The sequence below is a fragment of the Gymnogyps californianus genome, chromosome 18, assembly GCF_018139145.2.
Source record: "Gymnogyps californianus isolate 813 chromosome 18, ASM1813914v2, whole genome shotgun sequence".
In the NCBI taxonomy this organism is placed as follows: Eukaryota; Metazoa; Chordata; class Aves; order Accipitriformes; family Cathartidae; genus Gymnogyps; species Gymnogyps californianus.
Window position 1 is genome coordinate 8969634 of NC_059488.1, and position 19829 is coordinate 8989462.

The 19829-nt window shown below is 45.7% G+C and overlaps 1 protein-coding gene across 1 annotated transcript in view; it reads left to right on the top strand.

Annotated features, from left to right (window-relative positions):
- The window catches only part of COL5A1 (collagen type V alpha 1 chain), a 181551-nt gene that overhangs the window by 39324 nt on the left and 122398 nt on the right, over window positions 1-19829 (top strand).

Consider the following 19829-nt stretch of genomic DNA (forward strand, 5'->3'; position numbering starts at 1 on the left):
TGTAGCTGTGCTGGAATGGGACAAGCTCACCCAGGGGACAGAGGATGGAGCTGGGAAGGAAGGGTGAGTTTTGTAATGGTGAGAAGTGGTTTCCAGTGTGCTTTGCTCTGAAAAGCAGGTGTGTTTCTTGCCAGATCTTCATTTATGAAACAGAAAGAAGCAAACAAATAACTCCCCGCCCAGGTCTGCATGTGTGTGGGAGTTGCTCGGGTGGTTGGGGCTGCCCCGCTGGGCTGCGTGTGGATGGAGGTGGCCAAGAGCTGCTTTTTGCAGACAGCGTGTGGGAGCAGATTCCTGCCCCATGAGCTCGTCTGCTCGAAACAGCCTAGGGTCTTGTTAAAAACTGTTAAGGGGCAATAGGGCAAGTTAGTAGTCATCCTCACAGGATGACTGACGCATCATTATGGAGGGTTTGCTGAATGGCTTGGGAGTGGAGGCAGGTTCTTGTGTATGTGCTTGGGGGGAAGGTTACGATGCATTAGGGACTGACTAGCAGTGGCAGAGAAAACTTCCAGTTTAAGGCTTATAATGCACATGCTTAATTAACATTTAATGTCTAACATAGGTGATTAAGGGGAAGTTTATTCGTTGGTCAAGTCAATATGGTCTAATGTTCAGAGCTATAGATGAACTGTCGCTTCATCTCTCGCTGACTCCTGTGACCTTGCTCAAGGCCACTTGTATTATTGTCCTGCTTATGACAAAGGAAGAAAATAAATTTAACAAGAAATGTTGTGAGCCTTTAAAACAAATAAAGGGGATAATGTCAAGGTAAATGTCTTATGCTACAGAGAGAACAGTTTAAAAAGTGGTTAATATGTCAGGGTATTGATTTCTATGCTGCTTTTTACTCATCTGTTTTTTTACCTGCTGCATTTTTGCACCCTTTGGAAGGGTGAGAATGATGTGGGCTCTGCTTGTACTGTAGTTAAGAGACATGAGTAGAGTATACATCAATACCAATCTACATTTAGTCTAGCTATGCTGGATCAATCATTTGAAGCCAAATGGCTTTCAGGGGCTGCACAGCTTAGTGCAGGAGCTGAGTCTCTCACCCTTGGAGCTTGGGGCACTGACTTTGCTGCTGGAGGTGCCAGAGGCTGCTGTGTTAGATCTTGCTTGGGTGTCTCTATGCTGTGATTGCATTGCTCAATATCATGTAAATGAATGCTGCTTGTACTGTGTTCTCTTATACAAATTTATTTTTTGATTACCCATCTCTTAGGGACAGATTCTGCCAGCCTTATCACCTTACCTTATTAAATAAATTGCCACTGAACATATTGGGATTGTTTGAAAGCAAAGTAATATACTATTCCTCAGTGGAATAGGGCCTGGAAGAGTTAGTGGGGAGCATATGGCTGTGGTAGTCTTCTGCAGAAAACCTCACTCTGCTAAGCAGTTTTATTTACAAAGCTGGAGTTTAGTTGTTTCCCTTTAGAGAATTCAGTTGTCTAATGGAAAACTGGTTCTTCAGTGCTAGCAAAAATCAAAACAAAACCAAAAAAGCCCAGCTTTTAGTGGCCAGTATATCAAGGTGTTGCTCTTGTGCACTTCACTGGCTTTAAATGGAGTATCTCTGTATGGTTGTCTGTGACTTGTGCCCTGGAAACTCAGAACACTGAGAAGTATTTGTTCCTTGATAAAATTCTGAATTCCTTTCCAAATTTGGCACAATTTTAGGTTGGGGGACATCAGAAGGGTGGCCCTGAAGTGAAATTAATCTTTCAGCATCTCTAATTTATTCTCTGATTTTAGTCTGAAATGTGAGGAAAAGTTTGTATTTGGGATTAAAATTGCATTTCACTACTGCTGGCAGTGAGACTCAATTTTCTTTATCTTTGATCTTTTCCTAAAGCAGCACCAAGACTTTGTTTCATATTTGCTATTGTATCTGACCCCTGGTAGAGCTCTGAAATAGCTCAGATCTGGATGAATCATCACTCTTTACACCCAGAGTCCCTGTGTGTCTTCCTTCTTTATTGTTTATACTGCTAATTCCCCAAAATCCGTGCTCTTGGGTTTAAGGCACTATGTGAACTATGATCTGAAGAATTAAGTTCACTGGCAACCTGAGAGGGGGAAACCTGCATTGAAGGGGGATAACATCTTGCTGGGCTTCCCTTTCCTGCCCACTGACCATGACTGAGAAGGCAGAGAAAATAAAACGTGGTTGGAATTGCTGCTGAATGTGCAAAGGGTGGGCCAAGTTGCTCTGCAAAATTGTGAAAGAAAGGTGTTAAGCCCACTGGTTCCCTTTGCCAGGAGCACGCACGTGCCACCCTTTATGTTGCCCTGTTTGGTGCTTTATTCATTTTTCCTGCCTGGGAATGAGAACTTGCCCAGCCGCCTGTCAGGAGCAGGTAATGGTGGCTTGAAGGGCTCAGCATCCTACTGCTGCCAGGGTCTGGCCGTCTTCACCCACGGTGGTTCTCACCCTGCGGCAGTGCCAAGCACCTAATCTGTCTGCCAAGCTCCTTTTTCAGTGTCGTTAAGTTAGTTGCTTGCAGTTAAGAAGCCAGAAGTATAATTTCCTGAAAGCACTTGGTATATATATGTATTAGGATACGAAAAGCATTGTTATAGCAGTCTGCAAATATTACAGGCCTGACTGATCAAAGTTGTGATTGAGCTCTTTAAACCTCCAAGTATGGTTAAGAGGTCGTGCCATGAACCAGTTCCAGGCAAGTGAAAATAAGCTCGAGACTGGAATTGACCTCTCCCAGATGCAAGGTTTTTCTGCTTACAGCCTGAGGAAAGATGTCCTGTAGATAGAGCTACTGAAATACAAAGTCCTGTTCTTACCTACAGAAAGAAATGCAACACTGGTCACCACGCTAGCTGAATATTGCATAAGGAAATCTTCGGTTGCGTCCGTGAATTAGCTGGAAAGGAATCAGTAGGGGAAAATACATTTTCATATATTTTTATAGGTGCTTCGGGACTGGTTTGTGGGAAGGTTACCTGTTATTTATTATCTATCTCTTTACTAGGAGGGAGCACTAATTGCTTTCTTGCTTGAGTTAAATGGGTTTGCAGTGATTCAAGTTCTCCCTGCGAATGCAAATACCAGAGGGTCACCTTTCCATCAGGCTCCCCAGGAATATCTTGCACACAGACTTGTGTTTGACCAAGCAAGCAGCGATGAGGTACGGGGTCTCGGCGCCACCGCCTTATTGTGAAGGTAGCAGCTTCCAAAGACAGCATTTGCTGGCTTTTTCTTCCTCTCTTCACATCTGTCCTGGGGTGGAAAGATCAATAGGAGGGGTGAGAAATTTTTCTTACTGTTCTAGCTTAGCTTTATGGCCCCAGATAGCTTCATTTCTGTTCTTTCTCAGCCATGCTCTGATGGATTGTCTTGCTTTCAGTAACTTGAATTCCAGCGCAAAGGGCCTCAGGAGCACAATAAAACTGTGAGAAAAGAGAAGGAAAAACATATTCAGCAAGTGATTATATACTTCAGCCATCTATTGCTAGATATCGGCTAGTGGCAGTGTGTCGGGGGGTGAGATGGACAATCAAACCTCTGAGCTACATGGGCAAAATGAGGGTCATGCCCAAGAGCAAGCATGGTCACTGGTCCCTCCCTGCATGCTGTGAGCAAGGCTGTGATGGGAATATTGTGTCTTCTCATCTCTTTTAAGAAAAGATTTGGCAGAGTTGGAAGGGATTTAGGAACCAGCAGCTGAAGCAGTGATAGGGCTTGGAGGCTGGACTTGCAGGGACTCATTGAAACAAGTCAGTAGGGGAAGGTTCTTTCCAGAGGCTCAGGAGCGTGAAGGGATTTAGGAGCTGAACTTGACTGTTTGCTCAGATTGGTGAATTTGAGAGTTGAGTGCCTAAGCCAGGCTGCAGGGAAAAGGGGCCATGTAGAGAAGTCCTGAAGGACCTGGTTTGGGGACCTTTACAGCTACTGCACGAAGCACAGCTGGAAAAATGCCTAGAAGGAAGAGTGCCCTGGCAGGAGATGAGCTGTAGACCAGCAGATATGTTGCTCTTGCAGCTTGTGCTCTGCTGTCACTGGCTGTCCTGCCCTCCCTGTTGAAGCATGGTCCCCGGAGGCACCTGAGAAGCTGGAGGTAGTGTCACCAGTTTGGTTTCTTTCCAGCAGTGGAAAGAGGCAATTTTAATAATTGGATTGATGAGAGGAGCCTGTGTGTGCAGGGAGCCCTGGGGATCTCCATCAGTGTGATCTGAAAGTGTGCACAGAGGTGGCTCTGAACAAATCTCTTGGTTGTTTCTTACTGTGAGCCAGGAGTGGTTTTTCTTATCTTCCACTTCATCAGTATACTTGAAACCTCACCTTAAAACTGGGTTGTGCACATTCTTATTCTCAGTAAAGACCACCGTAAGTACCTTGGCATGCATTTATCTTGATCTTTCTAGGCTAAGTGGATTACTTTTAGCCACACTATGTTTGCATGCTACAGTAGGACTTCAGAACTGAGGTCTGCTTTGCTGGGTAGCCTGCATGCATTCAGGGAAAGGCTAGTACCAGAAGCTAATATGTAAAGCAGAGATGCCTAAAAGTGACTGGTCCAGTGTCATAGCACAGTGCTGGCGTTAGAGCTGAGAAAACCAGGCATGAGCGAGCATTTCTGCCAGGAGACCTCTTACCCTTTGCCCATCACTTTTCCATTTCCCCAGCACGTGGTCAGCCAGAGGCAGAAGCCATCCCTCCTCTCTGTCCCCTCGTGTCTGCAGGGAGATAGTCCCTTTTCTGATGGTCCTCTCTCCTCGTTTCCCCAGGTGAGCAGGAGAGCAGTGACAGCTCTGGTGCTGCCCATCACTCAAGTACCACTTCTTGTCAGTGCTGCTGGGAGAACTCACAGTGATTTTTATAACTGTCATTGGCCTCTAATTAGATGGTTGATGCCAAAGTAATAATAATAAAAGGCTCTTTATTTAATACAAACCCATGTGAATAATTATGTAAATATTTGTCTGGGCCAGTGTTAGTTTGAGTCCTGGGAAAGCTTTTTGGATGGGTATCTTGGATATTTCTTGTTTAGCTTTTATAGTAGCATATTTCAATTTAGATGCTATCTTTGGGTTTGAATTCTCCTTCATGTATAATGGAAAACCTGAAATGATCTTAGCTGTTAAGTGCAGCAGATATTTCCAAGAACAGTCAATGTACAAACCACACTGTAACCAGTTTAATAGAAAATATCTAAAGGGGGGGAAAAATGATCATGCAGCTGTGACCCAAATTTTCTAAAAATCTGTTCTTGTCCCTGTGTGACTTGGTCACTGCCACAAAACACCATGGTGGCAGTTGTGGGTTTTGAGCAGATGAAGCCATGATCTTATAGGAATATTGGTACGTGAAGAGCAAAAATCCATCATCTCCTTTAAATCAGCTCCTGAAACAGTAGTGAGAGATGGTTTCTGATGGTGGCTTTGCTGCCTCTGGGGGGGTTTGTCTCCCATCACAGGTGGGATGGTGCAGGGAGGAGGGGGCTGGTGCTGGGTAATTAGCTCCTATTTGGCTCCTGATAGCTGTTTGTAATGGAGATACTGCTCTGAGTGTAGGAGGGGGTTAATGGGTTGGCTTTCTCCCCTAATGACCGAGGGTCAGAGATCACAAAGGTCAGTCAAGGCTGAACAGGAGTTTCTTGATATTACCCTAATGCTGCTTGATGTGCTCAGTTAATGGTAATAAGCCCCCTTCCACCATTTGGTGCTGCCTGGACCAGAGGTGGGTGGGGAGGAATCCTGTGCTTTTAATGCAAAACCTCATGATGTGCCATTTCTTAATTTGAGCAGTAGGGAAATACACCATGTATTTGTGTTTTATTTATAATGGGACTGGAAATTGGAAAGGAGTGTTGTATTTGGATGAGCCTCTTCTGCATGTTTGGACATCAACAGATCACATATTATTCTAGCTGGTCCATAAAAAACCTCAGCTGGCCTAAAGAAAAATAATGTTCATTCCCTTGTGATGTTAACAAAGAAATCCATTTAAACACCTAATTGGGAATAAGATCTGCTGAATAAATATGGACTAGAACTGAGAAAATCGTTAGGAACTAGTAACTTAAGTGGTGGATTTCTCCCTGCTTGCAGACTTCCCTTGAGGGCATCACAGCTCTTTGGTTGGTTTGTGGTGTTTGAGAACTGATGAAACTCATGGCTGTGGGTGGTTAATTCAGGCCTGCTTCTTCTTCCTGCTGTGCTTGCCTTGAAAGCAGCACCTGTGTTGTGCAGATGTGGGCTATATAAACTCACAAAGAAACTAATGCTCCTGAGAAAATTTTGGAAAACAAGCTTCAGAAACTCTTTTCATGAAGTCAAGCAGATATTAATTTGAAATTTGCCTTCTGGCTACATTTTTGATGAGGAAAGTCAGATATAGACATAAAGTAAATGCTAAGAGTTCATTGATTTAAACATCTGAGAGAAAGAATTGGTTTTACATTTCTTTCCGTGTGTCAAAATATTCAAGTATATGGTAGTGCTGGAAATAATTCAGTGTTGGGCTTTTTTAAAATCATCCAATGAAATATTTAAAAAGAAAAATTACTTGTGCTTGGTCCCATTAACTTTATGGACAACTAAAAACCCCGCAGTGCATGAGAATGAGTCTTTAGCTCCTAAATGATTGTATTCTGGAAGCATCCCAGCTGGGCTACCTGTACAGCGGGGTGGGGTAGTGCCCTGCAGTAAACCCCTCTGTGGTTTTGTTCCCTTTGAAGTGGCTGATGTGATATGCCAACCATGAGATGCTGATTGCCAGTGTGACTGTAGCTGCAATGTTTACCATGGTGGAAATGGTTGTAATTATGCAGGTGCTTGTGTTAATGTGTTTTAAGTTCATGGTTGGGCAGTCCACTTGCAGCACCACAACAGAAATTAAAGGGCTGGGCATGGCTATAGGAAGGCTGTAGAGAGGGTATTATTCCAGAATGGCTAATGTTCCCCCAAAGCTTGTCCGTTTTGGCTGCTCTTTCCAGACTGTATTGGTCCAGCTGATAGAAGATGCTGCCTGTCCCTCTGTACTGCTTGTCCCCATGTCCTTGCACCACAGCAGCTCCAGCTGTGGTTGCTGGACAGCCTGCTCTAATGGTACCTCTTCAGCCTCTCTCATTTTCCCAGAGTACTCCTGGATGATGCTGAGAGGGAACATAATCCTTTGCACTGCACTTGTGAGAGTGGTCCCATTTCTCTTGGCACAGACTTCCATTTAGAAAGTGGCACTGAGCTTTTTTCTAACCCTCAAGTGTTAAGAGGAGATGTGGCACTGGTCATCCTATATGGATGTAGGCTGCTTATGTGCATCCTGGTGCATTCCACTGTGTTTCCAACCACCTAGCATGGGAGGAGGAGGGGAAAAAGCCCTGACCGTGGCTTGTTCTATTCCCAAACTGCCCTGATGCGCATGTGGGTGGCTGGGTGCTTGTAAGCATCCAGTATAGATAAGCTGGGGCTTCCTGGGTGTAGGGCATGACTGTATGTCTGCATATGATGGCTCCAGCCTGCCTGATGCAATTCCCATCCTGTGTCTGTGAGTGCTCAGTGACATCCTTGGGATGCAGTGAGATGGTCACCCACATAAAATGACGCAGAGGGCTGCAAAGTATTGCTTTTGCAGGAAAACCACAGTTCAGCTGTTTGGATTTTGTTTCTCTTTCTGGAAGGTTTTTGTTTGGGAGGTTGAGAGATGTCATGTAGAGGCCACTGTCTTTATCCATGTCTCCCTGGTTTCATCAAAGGGTGATGACCTCCTTGTTCTTGATTCAATGCCAAGTAGCTTTGGATACCAAAAGGAGGAGGAAAGGTGCCCTCTGATGTGCCGCAGCATCTAGGAGCAGCAGGCTGGAGCAGATGGTGGCCCTGGCAGCGCACTGCAGCTGGCTGCGGCAGTGGCTGAGGGAGGATGCTCATGCTTGCTCTGACAAAGAGGCTGTTATGTCAGGTCTTCGTGTATTATTTCCCCCTGTCTGGGAGATGAGCATGCCAGCTTCTTTCTTCCTTGCAGGAGTAACTATTCTTGCACCCCAGTAAAACTGGCTGTGAAACTTCTGTTGACTTTAATGTGCTGCAAGATCAGGCCCTAATTAAATCTTGCAGAGCTTTGAGTGGTTGATTATTACAAAGTACTTTGAAAATGCAAATGCTGTCCAAGTGCCAGATTGTCTGGAAACACATGGCACTCCTTAGAGCAAAGACAAAAGGTTAAACTTTCCTTTTCCCCTTCATATCCTTCAACTGCACCTGCTTGAGAGCTGCAGGAGCCCAGGTGTTGGCTGCAGCTGGCTTAGGTGTGAGTCCCAGGGCAGTGCAGTGAAACTGGGAAAGGCAGTGGATATCCTGTAAGACCCAGCCAGAAAATAACGATTGCTTACAGAAGCAGTAAATAATGCTTTGCTTAAAGCTGTTGTTAGCCTGAAGTGGAACCTGTAGTTTGGTTGGGTTGCCTTGACTGTGCAACGTGGTCATGGTGGAGTCTGACTCGCAGGTCCCCAAGGGATGCTGATGTGTCCGCAGTTCCTGCAGCACTCTGCTCTGCGCATGTAGTCCTGGGCTTGAGCTGTGAGCTCTGACTTGTGTCGGGACGGCTCAGTGTGAAAGAGATGCTGCCTGTGGACATCAAGTCCTCCCTGTCACCAAGCTGGGCGGCTTGGTAAGGTGTCTGCGGAGAGACTAGCTGGTTCCTGATGACCTCCTGCAGAAAAGCATGAGGTGCCATAGGCAGAGAGGGGACAATTCTCACATCAGAGGTTTTTTTTCCCCCCACTTCAACCTCAAAAACCTCAATGCTATACTTGCAGAGCTGCCTTCCAAAAGGCTGTGCCAAGGTTTTGCTTGGGAAGAATGACAGACTCCTTGGATGCAATTTCCATCTCTTGCTGGTACATCTCCATGTGCTCCCTTGGGGCTGAGGCAATCCAGGGGCCTTGCAAGGATTTTCAAGTGGAGTTTTTGAGTAAAGGAGCCAGAGACTTGGGGTGGGAGGGAAGGAGAGGAGAGTGCCTGTTCGTTCGCACATAACTTGCATCCCTTTATGGCTGGCTTTCAGAAACTGCTCCTAAAACTGGGCTCTCTTTAAGACCTCTCAGTTAATCATTCAGAAGATGGAGTTGTGCTCTGTTACAGTTTCTTTTTGCAGATCTGCTGAGCGTGTGAGTTTGTACTTTTAATAACTCTAAAAGTTTTAGACTCCATTCACCCTTAGTTTTTCTTTAAAGGGCAAGACTCCTGCCAGTAATCAAACTTCTGCTGGAAAACTTCCCAAAATGTCACAGTGACCCAGAAATACTTGATCCGACTGGTGGGGGATTGGAAAGCTCCCCCTGGATCCCAGCTAGCTGGGGAGTGGGACTGGCTGGGATCGGAGCAGTGTGGGGCTGTGGGCAGGGTGGTATGCGAGGCATCTCCGCTGCAGCTCAGGCGTGTGAGCAGAGGCAATGACGGCAACTGTGAAGCTGGTGATTCACCTAATTCTTTTGACCCTGCTGTCAGGACGGGCCCATAAAAACTCCTCGGATGCTGAACAGTTGCTCTGAGCGCTGGTGTGGGCTGGGGGTTTGGCAGGGCTTGACTTTGGGCTCTGCCTTAAAAGGCTTCGTGCTTTTCTCTTGAGCCAATGCAATGGTTTGCTTCTGTGGAGAGGGGGGTAGAAGAAGCTGTGCCGTGGCCCCCTTCTTGGGAACAACTAGTGAAACCCAGTGCAAATCCTACTGATCCCTGCAGGGATGGGGGAGGCTGCCCATGAGCAGGGAAAAGGATGCTGTGCCTTGGCTTTGCACCCTCAGACCTGCCCTTCTGGGGACCCCACTCCTGCCCTTTCCCTGTGCTCTGCGTTTTGTTTGCCACTACTTTTCCCAGGATTTGTGGGAATGGGGGTCAGCAGCTCCTTAAAAGGGGCAGAACCCCCCTGTGGGCTCTCTCCTCTGTGTGCTCTTGGCACGCAGCAGCGGGCTGTCCCTAACTTCCCAGTGACGGATGTGTCACTTGGCTGCTCTCTGGCCTGTGGAGAGACATGCCCTGGCTCCCACGCCGGCGCGGGGCAGGAATCGCCCTGGCCAGAGCTGCTCCGATGTCAGAAGAAAGCCCGTCCTCCTCCCTGACCCTTTAGCACCCTTTTTGCTCCACTGAGCAATCCCTGTGCTCGTGGAGCCAGCCCTGTGCTGCTGTATCTTTCTTTCCCCTACCAGGGGAGAATCTGAAACCCTCCGTTCTTTAAAATGAATGGGATATTTGCTGCTCTTGAATGGGGCTGGGATTTCCCCCAAAGTCCTAAACGTTTGCCTGTTTTCTGTGCATTGTGTCTTTAAGTTTTGCATGGCATTTGCAGCAGACTTTTTTTTGCGTGGTTTAATTATATTCTGTGGAGGAAAGGCCTGCTCTTTGCTTGCTGTTAGCTGCTAACACTACTGCTTTCTTAGAAACCTAAATGATTGATTATTTTTTAAAAAAAGATTTATGCTCAAAGGAACAAAGATTATTTGATTCTTTGAATTTAATGTAGTCTTATAGAACTGTTCCAGTATCAATTCTGGGTTTCTTTCTTTCCCTTTTGGGATTATGCATATGATCTTTCAAATCTGACTCTGCATAATGGTTTCCTTTGTTCACAGTTGGGACTATTTGGGCCTTTAAAAAAACCCCATAAGGGGATGACATGAGTCATTGGTGAAATATTCAGCTATCTAGAGCAATGTGAATTGACACAGCTCTGTTGCAGCTATTGGAAGGAGCTGATGTGCACCAGATGAGTATCTGACCCCTTTTGTAGCTGGCCCTTTTTCTGTATTATGCCCCTTCCTAGGGAACAAACTTTTATGTCTTCAATACTGCAGTTTGGATTCCTCGATTCTTCTCCTTAAAATGCCTTTCCTCTTTGTCTAAATATATAATCTTGTTTTATTGGGCTGCTGGGATGCTGAAGAATTTAAGGGGCTGTGTTAAGTCCATCCAAAGGATGCTTGAGCAATGGCAACTGGAGCTTTATATTCTCATTTTTTGTCTATATTTTGTATTAGCTTCTGCTCTCTTGTTTTAGTCAGTTATCCAAGGGCTGCAGCCAGGAGGTCAACAGTGGTGAGAAGTGTTTTGATAAGGAGTAGAAATTGTTGAAATCCCACAGGCATGACCTGGCGACTCCAGGCTCCATAAAAATACATTGCAAAGTGAAGCAGCTTGCAGTTCTGATCTGTGTTTGGCTGTCTCTTATAGATCTCAGCACAGGAGCATTTACCCCTTGGTATTTAATTCCTAGTATAAGCCAAGACGTCCATGTCAACCTCTGGGCAGCTGCCTGGAGAGTGAGAAACCCTAAGCCCAGTGAAAGAGCATCCTTCCCTCTGCATGCTCTACTCTGCCCTGCCTTGCTGCAGGTCTGAGTTTGGTCCTCCAAAGGAAATAATTGAGTGTTTATTTAGCACTAAGAAGAAACTATCTTGGAAAAGTATTTAAAGAAGCAAAAGCTGGCAAAGATGGAAGGGAAAGGGTCTGTGTGTTTGGCATGGTTTCCCTTGCAGGTTTTCATGCAGGGCAGTAAAGCACCCAGCACGTTGCCCTGCCGGTAGCTCTGTCGGTGCGGAGGCTCGGCTCCCTCCTGGAGGGACCCCGACCTTGGCTGGGTTTCCCAGGTCGGGATTAAAGCATGGTGCTGCTGCTGGGTCACAGCTGGCTCTTCCTGTTCCCCATTGCTGCGGTGCTGCTGTGCGAGTGCACCCTGGTCTGACCTCTCACAGCTCGGGGGCTTTTTGGGTTTCTGTTGGAAATCATCTTTTCCCTTAAAAATACACAATAGCCTCTCCTCTCTCTCCTCCTGGGAAGGGGTTTTTGCTGTGCATTCAGGCAGCCCTGCAGAATCCTCCTTTCCTGTTTGAGAAGATAATGCAGTGAGATGGCGGTGCCCTGCCTGATGTTGTTTGTGCAGGATATATTGATATTAATTGGGGACAATATGGTAATAACTTCATACTTGTCATCTGAGTACCTGAAAGTGCCTTATAAAAATTGTATCTCTTGTAACCTCCTAGCAACACAGATGCTGGTGATTTCCTGGCTTAAAGATGACAAAAATGAGAGATGGGGATGTTAAGGAGTAGGTTCTCTGGTGGCATAAGTGGACCTGGTTTCATTAAAGCTGGGAGTTTTAGATCCACCATATATCTACCTGGCACTAACTGGCTTGGCCAAGGCTGTGTGGGTGAGACAGCAGCCCAGCTTGGGTACAGGAGCTGGATCTGCCCATGCTTGGGGCTGCATTCTGCTCTTGGAGATGGTGATGGAAACCTGGGGCAACTCTTAGATCTCTGAATTTACCTTGGTGTATTCAAGCCCAGGATCCACCTCTTCTTTTCTTTAAATTTTATTTAATCTGTCATTTTTATCTACTGCCTTTACATCAGAAAGATAAATTCCATGTTCTTCATCTATTGAATGCGATGCCAGTTATTCATTGTTTTGCATCAGTTCAGTGGTCCCCTTTAGGTTTGAAATGTATGCAACTATCCTTCTGGTTAAGGTCTAAAGTGAGATGGGTAGTTAAGGAGGCAGGGAGATCTGGGAAAGCTCTTGCACGTGTGTGAGCACAGTGCTTCCATGCACAGCCATGGGGCTGGAGCGGGGGGCCAGGACACCTGGGTCCAGTTGCTCACTTTCCTGACTCTGAGGAGCCAGGACAGCGGGGTGGGCACAGCAGAGCCACTCCAGCCAGCCTGGATGCTGTTAGAGATCTGTGTGCAGGAGAACCAAGGCAATTTAAGCCAGTTGGTTAATTGTGGGCAGGTTAACTGCAGTGTATTGCTTTGCTTTTTCTGTGAAAATGAGTCTTTCCACCTTTCTGTGGGACTTGAGATACTTTTCAAGGAGATGCTACTCTTGAAATAATCCTTATGCACTTTATTTACTGTCATACTTGCTGTGGAATAAGATGGCAAGTTTGTTTTATATTGTGGGATAAGATGGCAAGTTTGTTTTTATATTGCTTGTTCATATAGGAAGGCTTTGCTTCCCAGTAAACCTGCTTCACTGGTGATGTGACATTTGGATACAAATACCCAGACTGGTGGGTTACATATTAAATGATGAGAAAGTTGCAGAGGGCACCTGGAAGGAGCTGGGAACATAAATGCTTATTCATTCTTCACCTTATGACCTCAAATCTTTGGCAATAATTGCACATAAACTATCGTATGACTAAGTGCTGTGTCATGAAGTCCTGAAGGTCTTTGGATGCCCTTTAGCTGTTATGAAACCGAATATAGAAGAATGGTTCTCACTGTTACAGGATGGTGACCCCTTCTCTAGACACCCAAATGTCTCGGTTATTGCATTAATACGACAGGTCAGCTGTGCACAATAAATGTGTGTCTCAGGATGCTGATGAGGAATTTTTTCCCCTTTGAAGGGTATTGTAAGGCAAAAAGTTGAAGAAAGGGGATTTTCTTGACTCTAAGTTCTAGGAATGTGTTCAGTGAAGATGCTGAAGGCATGCTTGATCTTGTCAGATAAGACTGAATAAGCTACAGATGTACCTTAAGATGGTAGTGGTAGTGAAAGGGCAAGGCTTTGACCTCAAGCCCAATTTTGGACAGAGCTGCAGTACAGCTGCTTTCTTGTCTCGTGGACAGCATGTTGCACTGGGCAGTGCTACTGGTGTGTGTGCAATTTTGGTTGATTAAACTGCTCTGCTAAAACCTCTTCAGCTTCTGGTCCATTGAGATCTTTGGGGGCCTCCTGACTATTTCAGTGAGAAGAGCAAAAGGTAATTAGAAAAGCAGATCTGTTTTCAGCAATACACCAATTTTTGCTACAGCATCTTCTGCAGCTCCACTAGAAAATGTGTAGAGGTCTGCAAAGAGGAAGAGGTAGATCTAGGTGCTAACTCATTTGGAGTATGCAAACTGCTGCAGGAACAGCTCTCATCGCAATGAGGACACTGGCCTGATTGGGGAGGTAGTTTTCTTGTTGACTGGTGGATGCATGGTCTTTCCAGGCCCTCAGAGGAAGGAACAGGCTGGGCATGGTGTGGGCACTCGTCTGCTGCTCTCATTACTGCAAATGTTCTCAAAGGGTCGGCTTTGATCTCTGGGGATGCCAAGGCAGAGCCTTTCACTAGCAATCGAATGCAATGGAGCCATTAAGAATTGGGGTAGGTTTTCCAGATGTGCTCTCCATACTACAGAAACAGCATTTCTGCTCCTTCCCGTCCCCATGCTGCGTACCCAGCTCTGCTTGGGCACCGTGGGCTGGTGGCTGGCTTGGAGAGTCTGGATTGCCTTTGAGTCCTCCTTATCCCTGTGCTAAGTATGTACTGTTAAGTTTGCAGTTGAGATATAGTGTTGCAGCATTGCCAGCTTGCTGGGATTGGTATGATGAGTCTTGTGATACCTAGTGGGGTTTTCTTGCTTTTTCTGAAGGTTTCTGTTCTTGGAGCCATGGGATTGCTTCACTGTAAAAAAAAAAAAAAAAAAAAAAAAAAAAAAAAAAAAAATTCTTCCCAAATGACAGCCAGAAAAGCTTGAAGATCACACTGAAACACTGGGAGGCAACTTTCGGAATAGATTTATAAAATTTCTTGTGCATAATTGGACTTTAATAACAGATTTATAAAACCAACTGTATATAGTTGGGAAAATAAGTATATTTAAACTTTACTGGAATCCTGACTGTACTCTTTTTGAATGCCTGGCTTTGCCTTTTGACCAGTGCATGTTGGTGCTGCTCAGTTTGCCCTGATGGGCTGTGCGGGGTGGCTGGGGAGAGCAGCTGCCTCCGAATGCCATGGCATAAAGCAGGGAGGCTGCCGAGAATGTCTGTCACCAGCACTGCAAGGCTACAATAGCTTCAGCCTTCAACTCAGTAGCAAGTTTAAATATTGCAGATCTCCTTGAGGATAAGGATTTAATTAAAGACCTTGAAAAATGACGGGAGAGAACTGTTTTGAGGTTTGTTATTTGTAATTTGGTAGTTTTTCAGACACTGGAAATGTAGATACCCACAAGTAACATAAGTGACTTATGTATCCTGATGCTTGGTAAAGTGCTTTGAGGCCCATTCAAGAGCTTTGCTTCAGGTGTTAAAAATGATTATTACAGGCATAAATATGGCTTAGATTAATGACTTCTGGCTAATGCTGCATATGCTGGGATTTTCAGTGTGGTCTACAGAAGCTGCAGGTCCATCTTGCACTGAATTTCAACAGCACCATTTCCATTAGGTTCTTGGGTTGTGTGTTGATTTTTTTTTTTTTTTTTTGGATGGGGCAATAATGTCTTTCCTGCTGATCCATCCTGCTTTTAAGAACATCAAGCTGGGGAACAGCCAAGGAGGTGATGAAATGAGAGGAGCAGGGAACTGGTGGTGTGTGCCTTCTCTGGGCTGACACCCGTTAGCCCTCGTGGGAGTGAAGTGAGGACAGCATAGCTTCTCCTGGTGAAAACAAAACAAAATGCCTTGGCCAGGGAAGATAAAATTAGGAGGATCTGGGCTTGATATCAAGCTTGGTGGAGAAACCGAATTGTTTAACCTTTGCATATAATGGTTGTGTGGTAGATGGTGCATGGAAAAAGTCTTTAACTGACCTTCGCTGCAGTTGCTAAACAAGGGCTGGTTGTCCCCTTTTCTGCTCTGTGACTAGCAAGTGTAATGGCATTGGAAGAAAAAAAAAATCCTTGTTTATTATCGCACGTGTCCTGAAGGATCAGCAGGGCTTAAGACTTCTTTCCCTCTTAAAATTTGATTTAAAGAACAATCAGGGAAAGGAAAGGTGAGGATGAACAACCCAGTTATGTTGGGAATGGGGTTTGCCCACAGGCAGGGGTGTTCAGTGGGCTCTAATATTCACCTTCGGATGTTAATGATGCTCTGGTTTCCTTTTGAGTTCCTTGGGGATATTTCTGCTCCTGCATCCCACAGCTGAGTCTGAGCAGGCGGCTTGGCTGTGATTGAGGGTGGCAGGGCATGGCCACACTGACCCTGTTTTGGCTGGAGCCTGTGCCCAGCCCAAAGCCAGGGAGCTTACTTCAATGAATGCTGCTTGATGTGCTTTATATTGATAGGTAAGAAAGAAAAAGTAGCTGTAGGCTACTGCAGACTTGGGGGTAGAGTTATAAACTTAATACCAGCTGCCTCTGTTCCAGGTTTTAACAGGTAATTAAATAATTAGGAAACAGATTAACACAGAAAGATTGGTCTTGTGGTTAAATCCTTGGTCAAACATGGAGGAATTAGGGATTTAATTCCTCCTTTTGCCAATGTTGGTTCATCAGTGAGTCATTCATCTCCACTCTGTTAAAATGGGAAGTAATGCTCCTTTCTGGTCTTGTTCAAGGGCTTTACATGCTGCTGGGTGCAGGCTTTTGGGGCAGCCTCTGGTCTGATTGTGGTCTAATTTTGTCTGTTTGGGGTTTGCTTCTTTGTGTACTAGGTATATTGCCACCCTCCTCTGGTGCAGTAGGGACTGAGCTGCTGGTCTCTTTGGGGAGCCCTGTGCATCTCGAGTGAAAGAATGATCCTGTGTGTAATGCTGCATAGTAATGTTATTCATAAAATAGCAAGTAAAAAAAAAAACCTTTCATAAAGCAACAGCTAATTCAGTTCTTGGATGAAGGCCAAGCCCAGTGCAAGCTTGTAAGAAATACCCTGTAGGGCCTGATTTTGGTCAGTCCAGTCTCTGTCCTTCTGTGCATGATGCTGTCATAGCTCCTAACAGGAGATTGAGTTTAGATTTGGCTGAAAAATTGAGGGGAAATAAATAAACCAATTAGCTGGGCAGGTGTAAGAGCTGCTCCTGTGTGAAGCTCATCTTTCTGTAAAGAGCTGGAGACTTTCATGCTGCTTAAGGCCTGCTCAAACCGATGCTCTTGGCGATGAAGTGCAACATGAGTGGTCTGTAGGGCTTCAGCTGGCTCCTCACCTCCTCTTTGATTTCCAGGAGCAAGCAGAGGTGAGACACTCATGCACATCTGTGAGCAGAGGTTATTTCCTCTCCTGCTGGTTGCCTGCGTGGTTTGCAGTTTGTGCAATACCCAGACTGTTATTCTACTTTAAGATCTTGCTTTGACCCAATCTATCATAGTTATGGAGGTATAGAGGATCTTCCTTCAAAATGAAGATGAATTGCATGTTGTGTTTGGAGGCTCACAGCAGCACAGGGAGGCAGGCAGATGCTTGAATCATCCTTTACAAATGAGAAGTGCTGCACCAGGGCACTGACGATGGGTGGGGGTTGCTCAGAAGGCTCCAAGCAGGGGCTGGAGCGCTGAGCCTGCTACCTGCTCATGGCTGATTGCTTCTGGAGGAGGTCTAGCTCCCTTGAATGCCCATCACCTTGCTATAGCTGCCACAGGAGCTTTTGGCAAGCAGTTGCCATATGGCTTGCAAGCAGTGTCATTCTGTTAATGTATAGAGCTGGTGAAATCCTCTGTTTTCATGTCACACTTCCTTCCTGTCAATACACTGCACAATTTTAGCTATAAGATCATAACAATGAGCAGCATTTAACTTGTCCAGCACCGTACACTTCTTTCGTACAAGATGACCGTGACTGGCTCTGGTGTCAGCCAGGGCTCCCTTGCCAAAGGAGATGATGTTCACACAGGTTTTGTCATAACAGCAGCCGAGTTTTTGGACGATGGATTCTTCTGCAGATGTTTCTGTTCCTGCAAACACCTCGGCCCCACCGTGGCCGCTCTCCGTGGGATGGCTTATGTGCAGTGCTGTGAGCGAGGCTCAAATCCCCCTGCAGCCGGTGTGGGGACTGGGCTGATGTCAGGAGTCTGGAATTCACATCCCCTCCCCCTTGCCTTTTGCCTTTTTCCCCTCTCCTCCCTAAATAAATGTTGGAGGCAGCTTAGGAGCTGGCTGATTTGAATGTCTTGGAGCACAGGGAGGTAACTGGAAGCAGAGCTGGAGTTTTATTGTCATTTTAGTTGCTTAAATGCAGCTTGGGCTGTATGTAAGCAGATATTTGTGCGAAATAAAACACGGTTGAAGGCAGTAGGAAGATCCAAGCGGCAAGGACAGCTTAGACAAATGTGTGTCATCCATATACTGTCTAACAAGAATGAGAGATGAGGAAACATTACAGCTGTATGCTGCTCAGGCCAGACTCTCTCAGCTGGCTTATCTGCAGTGTTGACTCGGATTTGCCATATGTTTGTAATCTCTCATTGAGGGCCCAACTTCTCAGGATTGTGGAAACTTTTAAAAACTGCCTAACAATGTACATGAATTTTCCATGCAAATATTAGGCTGATCTTCTTGGTAACCAAAACTTTTTACATCGTAAAGGATCTGTTCATGCTATTTCTTTCCATTGCTGGGGTGTTTGTGTTCAGTGCTGATGTGCATGCTGTAGCCCTTCCCCATGGATGCAGCCAGTTGCATATGGCACATCCTTGGAAATCCTCTCCCTCTTTCCTCTCTGGTCTTTGTAGTAACATGCTTGATCCCAACATGAGGCCAATTTATATTTTTTTTTTTTTTCCCCTTGCAAGATTTTTTCCCTGTATTTTCCTGCCCTTTGGGGAGATGTGTCCTTTTTCTGCAGTAGCAGTAATGCCATGCACCTTCCTGGATGCAGCTGGGCTATTTGTAATCATTCTGTGAGCTGGTAATAAGCTTTGCACCCTTGGCTGCGCAGCGTGGCAAGATGCTCTGAGATCCTCATGGAAGCTGGGGCAGCCAGCCCAGGGGTTTAGTCTTGGGTATCCTTGCAAACATCAGACTATCTAATGTGTGGCTGTCCTTGAGGATCTGAATAATATCACTCTTTGAGGAAAATAATGGATCAAGTGGCAAAAGAATACAGCTGTGATATATTGTCCAGGCAAGGCTAAATGAAGCTGTCAGGCAGACATTTGCTTTGAGCACTGCTAGGGGTTTGAGTTAGGTGGTTCATGTTTCTGACAGCATTTTGCTCCAAGTATCAAGTCAAAATTCAAAATAACTTCTTTTAAGTGTTTAAAGTCAGATCTGGTTATTCCACTTCTGGAGACACCATCTCTCCTGACATGAGCAAGACCAGATTAGGAAGTTAATGAGATGTATCACTTGCATTACTTAATCGATCTTCTAGAGGTTTGAACATCTGGAGGTGAACCAGCCCTGACTTTGCTGGTGTGGGGAGCACTGGGTGTCAGACAAGCTCTCTTCATTAACTAGTTTAATGTCTGCAGCAGCGAGAGCCTCAGGATACAAGCCTATGAGATGTGGTCAAGGAGGGCTGTTGAGGAAAGGAGCCTTTTGCTTCATGTTATTAGTCAAAATGCCCATGCAGATTTTTCCTCTTCTGTGAAGCATGTGTGGTGTTGGCTGTCCAGCTGCACGCTTGTATGCATTGGTGGTTGTGCAGAAATCTCAGTGTCGTGGAGGGGAATACCTGGCAGAGAGGGGGAATTATTTGATCGGACTTGCCTGGGCTGAGTTAAAGGGGGCACTTGGCTGCCTGCAGTGGAGCTGTGCTGCATCCCTGCCCTGTGCAGCCTTGCTGCACCCCGGGCAGGGTTGGATGCTGTGCATGAACCCTGCGAGGGTCTGGGCAAGCCTGCAGGCAGCATGACCAACCCATGAGCACCAAAGCGCTGTGCCAGGATGCTGCTCTGCCATAACTTGTTTATACCCCGAGGCATGGCTGTGGGTTTATCTGTCATCCCAGCTAGTGTGAATTTACATGTGGTTGTTTTGTGTGGGGGTGTGTGTGTGTGTAATCCTTCAGGGAAGCTTGCTCAGGTATTTGCTTCAAAATAACTTTTTGGATCAATCAACTTAAGAAAAAAGAATGGAAATGTTTGCATCAGTGTGGTGGCAACTTCTTGATTTAAAGCCTTTCTCTCAGATCATGAATTTCCTGTCTAATGCTTAAT